Consider the following 16190-nt stretch of genomic DNA (forward strand, 5'->3'; position numbering starts at 1 on the left):
CAGGAGCGCCCATAGAGCTGGCAGGAGTGTGACAGATAACCTGTTTTTAACAGTTACTTCTTTTACCTGAAGCCATACATGAGCTACAGGTTGAGCTGAAAACACAACAAATTATCCAAAGTGTAACATTGTAAATATTGTGGGTGTTGATAAAAGTCTCATGTGTATATTGATAGTGGAGGCGTGGCTCAAAATAATGGCAGTGGAAGGTCACGTCAGGTAGGATCACGGCATCAGTACAGCACGAGCAGGACCAAAGGCAGGGTCACAGCACCAACACAGCTATCACCATGATCAAGCGCATCCAGAATTGCAGCTGTGGCGTGGTGAGGCGTGTTTACTAAGTAATGTGAGGGGGAGAACCGACAACGGCACCTGAAGAATTGCGCCCCAGGAAATACCTCAAAATATTAAAGTTTGGAAGATCAGTAAGGCACACAGATTTGTTTCTGAAACAGGACAGAGACGTATTTTCCAAATAAATCAAATATTTATTTGATAATCAAAATAAACAGGCAGGGCTGGAACTGCAAAGGAAGAGGGAAGAATTAACTAGTCAAATAAACTGAATCAATAAACAACATTAAAGGGATTAAAAATATTTTTATTACAAAGTCGTCTAAAAAAAAAAAAAAAGGCCTGAACAACTACAATCTAAAAACCAGAGATGTGGTAAAATATCAAAAAAACTCAGCCCAACATAACCTAAATAAAAGAGTGAGCAGAGGCCATCAGTGGGGACAGCAGACTACTATGGAGGGGTGCCTAAAGTTGCCACCACTACTCACCTCAGTGAAACACAGCAAACCTCACAGCAATCCTCACAGCAATCTAAAGAACAGCAATCGTGCCCCAGTGCCTTTACTCACATGCAATGTGTAGGAACCTCACCTGGGGTGCCTAGCCTCCCCAGCAAAATGGTGCTCCACCTCACTAAAAGAAAAATACTAATAGCAAAATTAACAAATGCAGCAACCCAATAGTTTCAATATATTCAAAGAAAGAAGAAAGAATAAAGCAAATCTAAGAGCAAAATGCAAAGAGCAAAACAGGAAACCAAACAACAAAACAGAAGCAAAACGAGGGCAAAACAGCAGTAAATCGCGTGAACCACCTGGATTACCAGACCACTACAGCAGGAAGGCTCAGACACCACTGCTACCTCCAGCCTACCAGAGAGAAAAAAAGGGGGTTTTAAATAAAGTGCAGGGAAGAAATAAAACATGACAACTAAACTGAAAAGGGCTCCCGTACCTACCAGTACAGCAAACGGCAGCCACCACACACAGGAACCAGCAGCCAAAAAGAAGGAGCATGTGCTCACTGGTCCCTTATATAGGCTGGCTGTGATTAAGGGAGTGGCTACTGAGGAGTGGAGTCTGGAGGTGCATTCACAAGCGCTACTCAACTGTCAGGTGCTATACCTAACGAAACAGCCAAGATCTAGTAAAACTAGGAAACAAGGGAACACAAATGCTCCAGAGAGGCAACAGAGTTAGCATAATGCAGTAAAGAGACATGAGCATTTGCAGATGCAGATGCAGGGAGCAAGAGAAGGAAAAAGGAGCTCAGTGTATCATAGAAAGTCCCACTGCAGATTAAACCTATGTCAGCCTAACTAGGAGCTGGTCTAGGCAACCTGAGCCAGCCGTAATTATAGGCTTTATCAAAGTAAAAGGAAGGTCCTAAGTCTACCCTTAAAAGTGGAAACGGTGTCTGCCTCCCTGACCAAAACTGGAAGATGGTTCCTTAAAAGAGGAGCGTGGTAATATGAAAATATTGATATTGATAAATATATATTTTGAAGCTTTTGAGTTATTTCTCATGAGAAAAAAAACCTGGCCCCAGCGTCTAAAATTCAAGGATTGTAATTTGGGGTGGCTTGGTGGTGTGGTGGTTAGCATTAATGCCTCACAGCAATAGGGTACCCAGTTCAAATCCAGGATGGGACAAAGTTCAGATCTTGGGGTGCCCAAGAGAGGGTGGACTTTGCATGTAGGTCTCTCCATGTAGGTGTGCAGGTTGTCTGTCTATATGTGTCAGCCCTGTGATAGTCTGGAAACCTGTCCAGGGTGTACCCTGCCTGTCACCCAATGACAGCTTGGATAGGCTCCCTGCAACCCTTATGAGGACAAGTGTTTACAGACAATGAATGAATATTTTTATTCGGCATATTTATTTAAATGTTCCTGCATTGAGTGTTTTTGCTTTTAATATTAATACTTTGCCTTCAATACATTTTCCTGATTGTACTTATATATTTTTACTTCACTGACATTTTGAATGCAGGACAGTGTGGTATTAGTACTTTTACTTAAGTAAAGACTCTGAATTCCTCCTGCACCACTGCTTCTGAAACAGTAAATGTTTTGCCATTGCCATCTTTTTTAATTTTCTGTAATGAATGAATGAATGTTTGCACACAACACAAAACCTGTCCTTATACAGTGTTTAGGGGGCGAGACCTGTGCAAACAGGTGACTTATGATCGATGGGATTCATCATTGAGCACACCTGGTCAGAGCAGATATGGATTATAAGAACATCTGGTGCATGTGGAGTTGAATTCCTTTATTTTTTTCAGAATATTAAGAGAAAATCCAAGAGAATGTTGCATGAGGCCCACAGTTGCTCTGTGTCTGCTGGATGTGCTTATGGGCAGCAGATGCTCCCATGTTCTCCTCAACAACTTCATCAGGTGATTTGTCACATGACATTGCTGTGTTTGCAGCTTGTTCTGCTGGCCCACAGTGATCAAAAACATCAATCAGCACAGCTTGATGCCACACACGCTTCTTAAAGAAGCGACTGTTACTGAAGTCATTGCATTGTGACATAATTTGGAGCAGCTTTAAGTTTTACAGACATCAGACAATTTAGGAATTAAGCAAAGAAATCAAGAAAAATGAAAGTAAGAAGGAATACCAAGGGAAACAAAAATGAGGACTAAAACTAAAGCATCAACTTCAGTCAGAGAGGGCACAGAGACCATCAGAGCGTTAAAAGAAGCTGAGCACTGATGTGTGATTCAAATGCTAAGCAGACAGAGAAAGATCCAAATCTGTCAGCCGTCCTCTATGAAATGGAAATGAGCATGGAGAGATGGAGAACAGGGAACAAATCGACAGAGATATCAGATAAAATGTGGAAGAATGGAGCTTATTCTTCCCGCTCCACTGCATTCTATATTCACAGATCAAAACAGCAGAGCAATGTGGAGGGGTAATACAGGTGATGGGCAGGGCAGGGGAGGGTTTAAAGAGATGAAAAGAGACAAACAAGTGAGGGCCGCATGTGTGTGCGCACACACACACACACACTAAAACTTGAATCCTATCGCTTCCTTTTTCAAACATAAACCAATGAATACTGTGTAATGTAATGAATGATGTCATAAAATAAAATGATAGCCAGTGATTGATCTTCTTTTCATTCCAGATGTCATTAACAAGCAGAGTTAAATCTTGGATTTCACACACACACACACACACACACACACACACACACACACACACACACACCCACACACACACACACAAAGAGTCAGACATGAAGGCAAGGCAAGGCAAGTTTATTTGTATAGCACATTTCAGCAACAAGGCAATTCAAGGTGCTTCACACAGAACATTGAAATACAACAACAGGGGGAAAGGAAACACATTTAAAACATTATAAAAGAAGCATGTAAAAGGTGATTAAAAACAGCAAGTAGGAAAACAACAGATAAAACCCAAAAATATAAAAACACATATATTAAAATAAGAGTTGCAGTGCAGAGTTTCGAAGTAAAATATAAAATTTAAAAAGTAAAAAGCCTTTTAGTCAAAGGCAGCAGTGAACAGGTGAGTCTTTAACCTTGACTTAAAAGAACTCAGACTCTCAGCAGACCTGATATTTTCTGGTAGTTTGTTCCAGATATACGGAGCATAGAAACTGAATGCTGATTCTCCATGTTTAGTTCTGACTTTTGGAACACAGAGCAGACCTGCACCAGATGACCTGAGTGGTCTTGATGGTTCATACTGGACTAGAAGGTCTTTGATGTATTTTGGGCCTAAACCATTCAGTGCTTTATGAAATTGACCTTTTGATTTTTAAATCCTGCTCATGGCTCTGTGAGACTGTTCTTAATAACAGTGGGGCTCACAGTGACAATGCATTTCATTTCATTTCACTGCATGTCATTTCAGAAGTACTGTATTTGGCCACAGATCAAACTTGTGTACAAAGTTAAAAGCGAGTCACCAAAGACCACCCAGTGTTTGCATTCTTGGATGCAATAAAAATGTGATCGGGTGCCCCCTAAGCTGCTGTTTCAACCTGTTCTCATTCACAGGGCATCAAATACTGTCGCTTTGTCACACCCTTCAGAGTGTGATATTAAGGCTAAAGTCAACCTTTAAAGCTGAGATACTCAACTTGCTTTGCTTGGGGCCCACTTTTGCAAAATGAAAGGAGGGCCAGATTTGCCTTGTGGATTGTAAATTGAGTATCAGTGCTTTAGAGTCTTTACGAGACACACCAGGTTTTCATCAGACTCCATTGTAAAACCATCTGTGTGTAAAATTTTTTTTGCCATAAATGGGAGTTTTCTCTAAATTGATATGTTTCCATAAGACGTATTTCATATTCGCAATTTGGATTTGTGCAGTTTGAGGGTAAATGGAAACCCACCTACTCTCAGCACCTGACATATTCAAGGAGTGAGAAACATGATCTTTTTGTTTTACTCCATATTCAGCAAACTGTAGAGGTTTTCAAAATGGCACTGTGCTCTCCTAGCGACTATGCAGTGCCATTTTGTGTTAGTGGTGTAAACAGAAAGTGTGTGGAAGGAAAGTGTGTGTATGAGCGACAGTTTCGCTTGGACATCCGTAACAAGGTCTACTATGCCGCGCGGGCACGAGAGAGTCCACGGCTGCACCTGCAGTAACACCGGTGAGAAAACACTGTAAGCGATGTAACAGGACGCGGTTCAGGAGCATCTGCTGCAGATCCAGCAGAATGCTGAACAGCTTCTTCCAACAGGCTTAGGATTGTCAAAAGATTTTGCCCCCCACCCACTCACACACTCATGCTCACATCCAGCCCCCCTCCATCAATACAGATTCAGCTTGACAGCTGATCACAAACAGCAGTTGACAGTTGATTAGAAACAGCAGCTACTACGAAGATTCCATCCAGTTGCTGGGGCCACTGGTGCATGTGTAGGACACATACGCTGTCCGTAGTGCTAAAACAACACTGAGGAGTTAATAACCTGCCTGCTACCCAATCTGTTTTTTGCTTTTGGGTCCTCCTCTCGCTCACAGTTCACCAAACCGTAACTGAACAATCTGGCCAAGAATGGACCCAGCGAATCCAGACTCCATCAAGGACACACTTTCAAGCCAAGGAGCCCTCCCAGCTGTCATCGGGCGGAAGGCGGGGTACACCCTGGATAGGTTGTCAGACTATTGCAGGGCCGACACATATTGACAGACAACCATACACGCTCACAATCACACCTGCATGTCTTTGGACTGTGGGAGGAAGCCGAAGACCTTGGAGAAAACCCTGAATTAATTTATTAATTAAAAGAAGAATTGGCATCCCGTGATGAGCCCACATCACTTAAAAATCTGATTTCTCTCGCCATTAAAATTGACAATCGCCTCAGAGAAAGAAATAGACAGAGTAGTGAGATTCCGTAGATCTGCCCCACCTACCACTTTACATGCCGTGCCCGGCTTACCCCCATGGAACGTCAACATCGGTTGGATAAATACCTGTGCATCTACTGTGGCCAAGCTGGACACTACATGGCTAACTGCCCGTCATTGCTAAAAGGCAAGGCTCATTCGTAAAGGAGAGTGCACTGGTGAGCCAAACTTGATCCTCCTCTAGCTCTCCCCTTAGCATTTCCCTGCTCGCCAATATCCAGTGTCTCACTCACTCCATTCAAACACAGATTGACTGATTCTCGGGTGGACGACAATTTTATTGATAACACTGGTTAGTACATGTGGCATTTCCCTCAAGCCACTGATACTCCCAAGAAGGTTACCACCCTCGACGGTAGATTAATAGCATCTGTGACACATCGTACCTTCCCCATTTCCCTCTGTATTTCTGGTAACCATCATGAGACTATCCAACTCTTTGTAATCCCCTCCCCCCTCACTCCCGTGGTTATGGGATTACCTTGGCTCAAAACTCACAACCCCCAAATAGACTGGAAAACCTCAACAATCTGTTTTTGGAATCTTCATTGCCATTCCCTCTGTCTACGCTCTGCGTCACCAGTCCATAACCAATCAGCCCCACCTCCTCCTGCTCCTCCTGATTTGTCCTCAGTGCCACCTGAATATCATGATCTCACCACAGTCTTCAGCAAGTATCTTGCGTTGTCCTTATCCCCCTCACCACCCCTATGACTCTTTACAACCTTTCCCGTCCTGAGAGAGAGGCTATGGAAAATTACATCCAGGATTCCATGAATGCAGGTCTCAGTCACCCTTCCTCCACCCTTTTGGGTGCTGGTTTCTTCTTTGTGAAAAAGAAAGACACATCTTTATGCCCTTGTATTGCTTTCTATGTTCTAAATGATATTACTGTTAAGAATAAGTACCCCCTTCCTCTTATTGACCCCTCCTTCGAGCCCCTTTGTCACACCCAAGTTTTCTGCAAATTGGACTTACAAAGCGCTTACCACCTCATTCGCATCAAGGAGGGTGATGAATGGAAGACCACCTTTAATACGCAGCTCGGCCATTTTGAATATTTGGTCATGCCATTTGGTCTCACAAATGCTCCCGCAGTTTTTCAGGCACTCATGAACGACGTTCTGAGGGACATGCTCAACCGTTTTGTTTTTGTCTACCTCAACGACAACTTGATCTTCTCTTGCACCTTGGAGGAACACAGACGTCACGTGAGGCTGGTGTTGCAGAGGCTGCTGGAGAACAGACTCTACGTGAAACCAGAGAAATGTGACTTCCATTCCCCCTCAGTCAGTTTCTTGGGCTACATAATTGCTAAGGGTCAACTTCAACCTGATCCCTCCAAAATACAGGCAGTTATGGAGTGGCCCACTCCTACCTCCTGTAAAGAGTTGCAACGGTTCCTGGGGTTTGCCAATTTCTATCACTGTTTCATTGTGACTACAGCAAGGTGGCCGCCCCTTTAACCCGTCTAACCTCTGTCAATGCCCCTGGTCCGCTGGACGACTGAGGCAGAGCTTACTTTTGCTCAATTCAAGTCCCTATTCACCAGCGCACCTGTGCTCATCCACCCCAATCCTTCCCTGCAGTTTGTGGTGGAGGTTGACGCCTCGGACACTGAGTAGGGGCGGTCCTTTCCCAGAGAGACTCGAGTACCCAGAAATTCCATTCCTGTGTGTTTTTCTCTCGCCGCCTTTCACCTGCAGAAAGAAATTATGATGTTGGGAATAGAAAATTGCTGGATGTGGTCCTGGCGCTGCAGGAATGGAGGCATTGAAACTGAGATCCCCTTTATCATTTGGACCGACTACAAAACCTCGCTTATCTCTGCTTGGCAAAATGTCTGAACCCCCGACAAGCCCGCTGGTCCCTGTTCCTCAGTTGTTTTGTTTCACTCTCTCCTATTGTCCTGGAACCCGCAACACCAAGCCGGACTCCCTTTCACGAATCCATTCCCCTCTCTCCAGTTCTGGCGACACGGACCTCATCATCCCTGCCTCCTGTGTTGTGGGGGCCACCTCGTGGGAGATCGAAACTGTGGTGAGACAGGCTCAATTGAATCAACCGGATCCAGGAGGTGGACCTCCCAACTGTCTGTTTGTCCCTGAGATCGCTCGTTCTTATGTCCTCCAGTAAAGGCATTCATCTAAATTCACCTGCCATCCTGGAGCCAACAGAACCCTCCTCCTCCTTCCTGAGTAAACAAGTTTGTGGCCGCCTGCTCTGTTTGTGCTAGAGGAAAGGCGTCACATCGACCTCCTGCTGGCTTGCTGCACCCCCTACCCATCCCCAGTTTTGCAAGTCCGTGGGCAAAGCAGCCAGCCTTTCCTCGGGTTACCACCCATAAACCAATGGCCAGACAGAGTTTCCTGGAGTATCTTCTTGCCATGCATCGAATATGCCCATAACTCTCTCTCTCCTGCTTGGTCACAGATATGTCGCCTTTCATGGCTTGTTTTCCATATCAACCTGTTTTTGTTTTCTGATCAGGAAGAGGCTGTGGCGGTCCGTGCAGTGGCTGACCATTTTCGGCGGATCAGGGGAGTGTGGCCGACGATCTGTGCAGCTCTCTGCCTTTTCACAGAGAGAAACAAGCAGTTGGCGGATCTCCATTGCTCTCCTGCCCCCGATTATCGCTTGGGACAACAAGCTCTTGCCCCACTTTGTTGGTCCGTTCGAGGTTATCATGACTAGCTCTATGAATATTCACCCTGTGTTTCATGTGTCTTTGCTTAAACCTGTGTCCTCCAGTGACCTAAGCCCTCCGGAAATGAAATATTTGTTGAAGCGCATCAGGAGAAGATGCTGAAAGTGTCCATCACCAAGACAGTTACGTTTTGGAGTGAGAACCAGACTCCTGAGACTGAAAAGTCTTTCTACTGGTGCGCTGGATGGTGTTGGTGCATTATAACAGAGTGCGATTTTTTTAGTTCTTGAAAACAGATGGAGGCTTTCCATCACAGGGGCAGAATTCAGGTAAGACGTTACTTCTGTTTCCACTGACATAGGTGCATCAGCTGAAACACTGACCTGTTCATTAAAGGAGAAAAAGTCCTCCTCGCTTGGAGCAACAGCAGCAGGTTGAGAGGCATCAGGCATCAGGGCTGCAAGCTCTCCGGTAGGGAGCGGCACTCCGTTGTAAAGAGGAAAGTGATGTGGTTTCTTCTGGTTTCCTCTTTTACCCAGTGCAGCTTAAACTTGGGTAGTGAGACGGAAGCCAGTAGCACAGCCTTGGAATCAATTGTAGCAGCAAATTGAGTTTTGAATGCTCCCACAATAACTTCAGGCAACCCAGTGGTCATTGGTGATAGACCAGTTTTCATTGCTAAGGTTTTGGCCATTAGAACCTTTAGTGTTGGTTGAAGCGTCCTCACCCTGCAGGATTTCCAGTGTGACTGTAAAAGGCTTCATTATTGCACAGTATTCTCTGATAAACTGGTATTCCCTGTCATTCATACATTTCATCTGAAACTGTGTGCAGAGATTATTTATGTCAGTGAGGGGCATTTCTGAAATTCCTGCATAGGCATCATAGAATGAGTTCCACTGTGTAATTGTGGGGACAATAAACTTTTTCTCACCAACCTCTTCCAAGCAATCTGATGCAACTGTGGAGCAACTTGTCTTTGTCCACAGCACTGAACATTTGGCTGTAGCACTACGGTGCACTGCTCTTGATTCTGGATTGGTTGCCAGCCATTTCTCAAACTCAGTGTTTGCAATCAGATTAAGTGTATGGGCTGTGCATCTATGGTGGGGAGGCAGTACACATAGCCCAGCCTGGGCATCTTCGTCTTCAGCAGTAAGCAGCACACTGTGAAGGTCTGTAAACTCCACTTGTCCTTCCCCCCCCGTCCTCCTTCTCCTCCTCTTCCTCCTCTTCAGACTCAACATACTGATACTCCTTGAAACATTTCACAAAGTCTGGACAGGTGGTAAAGACTCAAAAAATAGGGAGCAAAAACATCATCAGCACACTTCAATATTTACACGCTTTTGCGCCCACACACGTACACACACACACACACACAGAACTTTGTGGAGGTATTAAAGTCGCCTCAATGCACGCTTTTTATCTGCTTTCTTCTTCCCTGCTACATTGTTAGTGCTACTACTATTGTTGCTATTGCTGCTCACAAAATTTTTTCTGTGTTATAGGTGACACGTAGTAAATTTGTCGCGAGTAAGTCCATATTCCGAGAAAATGTCATCGATCTCAGTGGCAATTTTATCAAATGTATGCTGACCCCTGAATCGTTTACAGGCTATTGCTGCCTTCCTCCGTTTTAAAAGTTTCACCATCGATCCAGTGCACAGTCACACCGAGGTGGCTTCTGTTATGTGCACTCCAAATATGCGGTGGTAGACACATGGTGCTGTCCTTTAATGGTCTTTTTAAGTTCTTTTGCCATGATAGCATACGCCTTATCCAGGTCCTTTGTGAAGGTCTTTTTGTTTGGCAGTACATGCTCAGAATATAAGAAAACAGACAGATATCAAACTCAAATGGAAGTATTTACTAATTGAATATTAATTAAGGGATGTAGAATTACTATCATTACAGTACAAGAATCGCATTTTGACAAATATATGTAAACATGAGTTAGGTGGTCACTGGTCAGTAACTTTACTCTCATAACATTGCAGAGGTGGGTAGAGTAGCCAAAAGTCGTAGTCAAGTAAGAGTACTGTTACTTTAGAATAACATGACTCAAGTAAAAGTAAACAGTAGTCATCTAAATAAGAGAGTAATAAAGTATTTAGTGAAAAAAACTTCTCAAGTACTGAGTAACTGTTGAGTAATTTGTGATTTATTTATTTTAATAATCAGGGCATGAATGTCAAATAGACAAAAAGCTAAAATAGGAATGTGAAAATTCAGATATTGCCCATGTAACCAAGTTAAGACTGATGAGGGACTTCTGGTGTTAGCAAAACAACCCCACAACCCTACCTTAGGACTCTCACCCAAAGAATGTTAATATATCTCTTTAATACCTGACCCTTCAACAGAGGGTTTCCCCTTTGAGAAAATACAGGTAGGACCACAAATGAATACAAAGGCGTGTGTTATAAACACGATCTTTATTTATTTATTTTTATTCCCATCAAAAACAGTTTTTAAAACAATAATCTTTATTAATTTAGTTTAATAATGACTTGACATGTGCAAAACAGTTGGAGGTCACATGAGGTGGAAAGGAACACCGCCACGTACTTAGCAGGATTATCATTTCAAACCTAGAAACAAAAATAGCCTCTCACGACACATCTACTGAAAAACAGAAGGCACATCTAATGAAAAATAAAAAGACAAAGCCTGACCAAATAATCCATGCAGCTACAGCCACAGCCTCCTACACAGCCTGGACAGGAGTCCTCCAAACTGTTCCTGAGCAGAGTTTTAGTTCAAACGTTTACTGAGCAGAGACTTTCACTTCAAACTATTACTGAGCAGTCTTTTAGTTCAAACGTTTACTAAGCAGAGTCTTTTACTTCAAACTGTTACTGAGCAGTCTTTTAGTTCAAACGTTTACTAAGCAGAGTCTTTTAGTTCAAACTGTTACTGAGCAGAGTCTTTTAGTTCAAACTGTTGTGTTTCTAACCAAAAACAAAACTATGGATGTAAAGCTAACAAAAAAAGAAGAAAAGAACAAAACAACAACAAAAGGCAGGCAAAAAGACAAGGCAAAAGTGGCCAACTGTTACGAAAACATAGTGTATTAGTCACCAATAAATAACAAATATCACACAACAGTAATGATAAAAGTAACAAACAATTCAGTTACCTTGGCTGTTAATGACCTCACGACAGCATTATTCCGTGCTCGTAATCCTCAAACCACGTACCCTCTGCACACTAGACACACCTACATGCACGCACACTGCAACAACGAGCGCCGCCCTGGAATGAAAAGTAAGGTTAATAGCACATCAAATGCAACAAACGCAGCATAACATGCAACACTGCTCATACCTGCTCCTGACCCGGAAGTCCTAAGAGACCGAGGGGAGCTCCCGCAGGTAATTTATTTTAAGCCCGGAACCAATAGTTAATGATTATTGGTTCCCCCACCAGCTGTGGGGCATAACCAGCTAATCAGCCGGTTACACCCAATATCACCTTAACTTAAACAATAATGAATAATATATTTCTAAAATAACATGATTTAAGGCAAATTAACTCGTGGAACAGCATATTAAACTCAGAAGACAGAGATTATATAGAAAAACATGAACTGAAATCAGCTGAGATACCAACAGCTTTAGACACAGATGACAGCGCGTGACATAACTGTTCTGCTTTTTGTTCTGTGAGGTAAAACAGATTAAATGTGAGGCCAGAGGTGTACTGCCACTGATAAGCACGCCGCTGTTTCCTCCATTGTTTGTGCCATGCTTAGTGTCAATTTGCTTCTGTGTGATGCCACAGAGATTTTGTGTGCGGTCATGTGACTGCCTGGCTCTGTTTGATTGGTGAAACAGGACTAAAACATCACTAGTAGATACGTTCAATTGGTCAGATAGAGCCATATGACAGCACCCTGTGCAGTAGTCTCTCTGACAAACCAAAATAAACAGATCGTGCACTGAATAACAGATGCAGTTGACCAATCACTCCTCGACCCTCTACACGCGGGCGCACACACACACTGGCAGAGTCGCCCCCTCTTAATCTTTTCAACATGAAATTAAAAGGAAGTCTGCAACTTTGCAGGTCACACATGAGTTTTGTATGCTTTATCTTGATACAGACTGACGTGATACAGATTGAGGTTATGTCGCTGTTCTGGTGGCTATTTATATAATAGCCAATATGGCCCAGTAGTAACCTGTTAAGTCAATTATAGCTTACCTTGTCAATGTTACCCTGGATGGGGATCTTGTCCACAAGTCGTCTAAAAGTCGGAGAATCCACAGTTGAAAGTGGCAGCATATCTTCCACCCCATACTCTGCCTCCAGTCTCCTCACTTCTCGAGGTTCAAGCATCGCAGGATGGGAGAATGTTAGTTTTATCCGCTCAGTTTTTTCTCCACTCTCATCCTCAGTTTGCTTTCTTTTGGTTACAAGCTTAATGTGTAGAGTGGCACTGCTCTAGATGTTTTGTTGGATTACTCGTGCTATTGCGCGAGGTAGATAAATCTTTTGGTTTCAAACACAAATTGCACTTAACTATAATGTTTTTTGCATCCTTATCTCTGACGAACTGAAAATAATCAGTGTGTGCCCATCTCTCGAATAAAGAGTCCAACTCCTCTGCTGCTGCAGTCATCTTCTCCTCAGTAGTTTTCCAGAACTAACAGGAATTAAACATTTGCTGTTCTTGCGGTGTTGGCAAGTCTGTATAAAAACAACACACCACTTAATTTCGTTACTGAAATTTGTACTGCGTAGAATATTTTTTTTTGTAATGCCTTACATTACCACGTTACAGCAAAAAGTAATGCATTACAGTAAGGCATTACTTTTGTAACGTGTTGCTCCCAATACTGCAGGTATTACACCCTGCCCCTTTAAAAGTCATGTGTGGTCTCCATGTTTTGTCCTTCCTTGAGCTGGATCACGACACATGGTACAGGAGAACTAACCCTCTGAAACCTGAAATGACATCACTTTTCTTTCTGACAACTTTCACAAGTATTTCAACCTTAAAACCCTGTACAAATTGTTGTGGTGGGAAAAGGGTAATAAGCAACTTGCCAGACGTTTTTCATAGATTGCAAGAAATAAGCAGATTTAGAAAATTATTTTAATCCTTTAACAGGCATTGTAACCACACAGTTGACATTTTTTTTGCCTTGTTGTTTACTGATGTTTTTATAAGAGGCATGTTATCCATCCATCCATCCATTTTCTTCCGCTTATCGGGCAGTGGATTTTACTATTTTGATTATACTGTAATTCTATTCAATTTTATTTGATTATGCAAATTTGACTATTTGTTGTTTTCTACTACACATTTTAAACAGATTTTGTTACTAGGTTCATTATTGTTTGAATTTATTTGTATTTGTTTATTTTTATTTGTATTTTATTTGTTTATTTTATTAAGTTACCTTTATCTTTAGATTTTAAATATATAATATTTATGATTTGATTTTTTTTACCATAAATGTTTACAAATTTCTTTTTTTTACTGGATTCTTTTTTATTTGCATTTATTTATTTTTGTTTATTTGCTTTTATATATTTAGTGTATAAAGTTACTTTAACTTTCAGATTTCTATTATAATACATTAACCATTTCACGTTTTACAATGTATTAATTATACTGGGATTTATTTTTTTAAATAAATGTATGCATTTTGTTACAATTTTCTAAGGTCTATAATGTATAACTTTTTTCGCAAGGTTATTTCTCAGTGTGACTGTTCAAGGGTTAAAAAAGCTAGGGAAAAAATTCTAGGGCAAAAAGACAAGAGCTAGAGAGGAGAAAGAAATTTATAATTATTGTAATTACATATTAAAAAATATCTTATCTCCCTTTCTTTTTCCTTTTTTTTGTTAGTTCTTTTTATTTTATTTTTATTATTACCTTTTACCTATTTTTCCTTCTGTTGCTCATTGACATGTTTTTGAAAGAAATCAGGAAAGTTTGCTCAGGTTTCAAAGGGTTCTTTCAACTTCTTAGCTTACTGTTAAATGCAGTATATATGGATGGTCCAAATAGATGCAATGCTGCATGTGAAGACCTTAAAGGCCAACATTTAGGAAGTATAAGTCAAACTGTTGCAACAATGTTTAACTGTTTTTGTCATCAACAGTTCCAGATGGTCCAACTGCAAAATTTAAGCAGCTCAATGAATGCCCAGCATGCGACTTATTATTCAGCCCAGTGGAAAAATAATCAGGAAATATGCTGATATATCATATGATAATCTCTCAATCTGACCCAACCAAAAGAGATGTGAAACTTTAAACAGGACAACACACATTCAGTGTTTCAAAACTGCTCAATACAGATTATTATAGAAGTCGAGTCAAAGAGAGCAGCTGTTTAATCCATGCTGAACTGTAAGTGTTTGGTAAATAAGCTAAAAAGAGCCGTGCTGAAATAGGTTTCTGTTGGTTCTGTTTCCCTCCTTTCTGAACCTTCAGTGACATTTAAAGCAGCATTTTGTTCAGCTGCTTTAATCTGCTGAGAACAAAGACTGAGTGTACCAAGCTATCCACAGCAGGTGGCCACACACACACACACACACACACACACACACACACGCACACACACACACACACACACACACTTGAAAGCAGGAGTAGATGTATGCACATCAAAAACAGACATGCTTATATCCCTGCCACTCCATCACACACACACACACACACTTGAAAGCAAGAGTAGATGTATGCACATCAAAACACACACACACACACACACACACACACACACACACACACAAACACAGTGTAAAGAGACAGAGAGCTGAACATGCATTGCAGTGTTTTGAGTCTGTCACAGGACCTGACTCCTGAGAGAAATATCTGTCTACCATGATCACCTGCTTGTCTATAAAACCTTGTTTAAACTTGCAGTAGGCAATGTGGTGCTGGCCCTCACAGATGGATGCAAGCTACAAGCACACAGAAAGGCATAGCTCACCATGTTGTTCATTGCAGCATTCTCCAGAACATTAGTTGGTGTCCAAATCAAGTATTTTGGTAAGACGCAAGGGGTCACCAGTTGTTAGTTAAAGAACATCATTGACCATGCAACTCCTCAATGTTGAGGAGGAATTGTAAATAAGTGTAAACTCAATTAGTCATACTTTATTTCCTTTGGAGTCTAATATTTGTAAAAACAAATGTATTCTACCAAAATGGAGGCTGAGAGGTTGAATATCTTGTAAACTACTTGGCTCAACCGCAAAATATGAACTCAAATATTAATTTTAAAAATCTCCTGGTTTTAAAGCATTCAAAAACAAATTGGTTGTCCATCCTAACATTAATTAATTATTATAATGACTCAATATTCGTGGCAGTTATGTCTGAAATTCCCACACTGCCATTTACAAACATTTTGAGGTGTGAAGAGCACCAGAACAACTGAAGCCTTTGCACTTTATTTAAGATACATAATGACATCATTTTTGTCATGGGTACTCTGCTGCCAGGGACACTACAGCAACATAAACCTTAAACCGCAAATGTGTCCACCGCTGTTTGGTGCTGGGCAGGTGGTGTGCTCTGGGTTGATCAGAGTTTAGCAAAGTACAATGAACCAAAGAGACCTGAAAATGTACTGAAAGATGCTAGAAGCCCAAAGAGCTGAGAAGAACTGTGGAGTTGGTAATAACTCTCTACTCTATAGCTACATTATAGTGTGTTTTAACCAATTTATTCAATGTTTATGCAGCTTATAAATGATAACAGTGGTGTAATGGTAGCTGAAGAGGTGGGTGTGCTCAACATGTTTTCATTCCAAGTCTTCAGTGGTACAAATACATAATTTAAAAACATTTGTGAACTTTTTTTCTTGTTAGTGT

The sequence above is a fragment of the Plectropomus leopardus genome, chromosome 23 (assembly GCF_026936395.1).
Source record: "Plectropomus leopardus strain MGB_pleo_1.0 chromosome 23, ASM2693639v1, whole genome shotgun sequence".
Lineage (NCBI taxonomy): Eukaryota > Metazoa > Chordata > Actinopteri > Perciformes > Serranidae > Plectropomus > Plectropomus leopardus.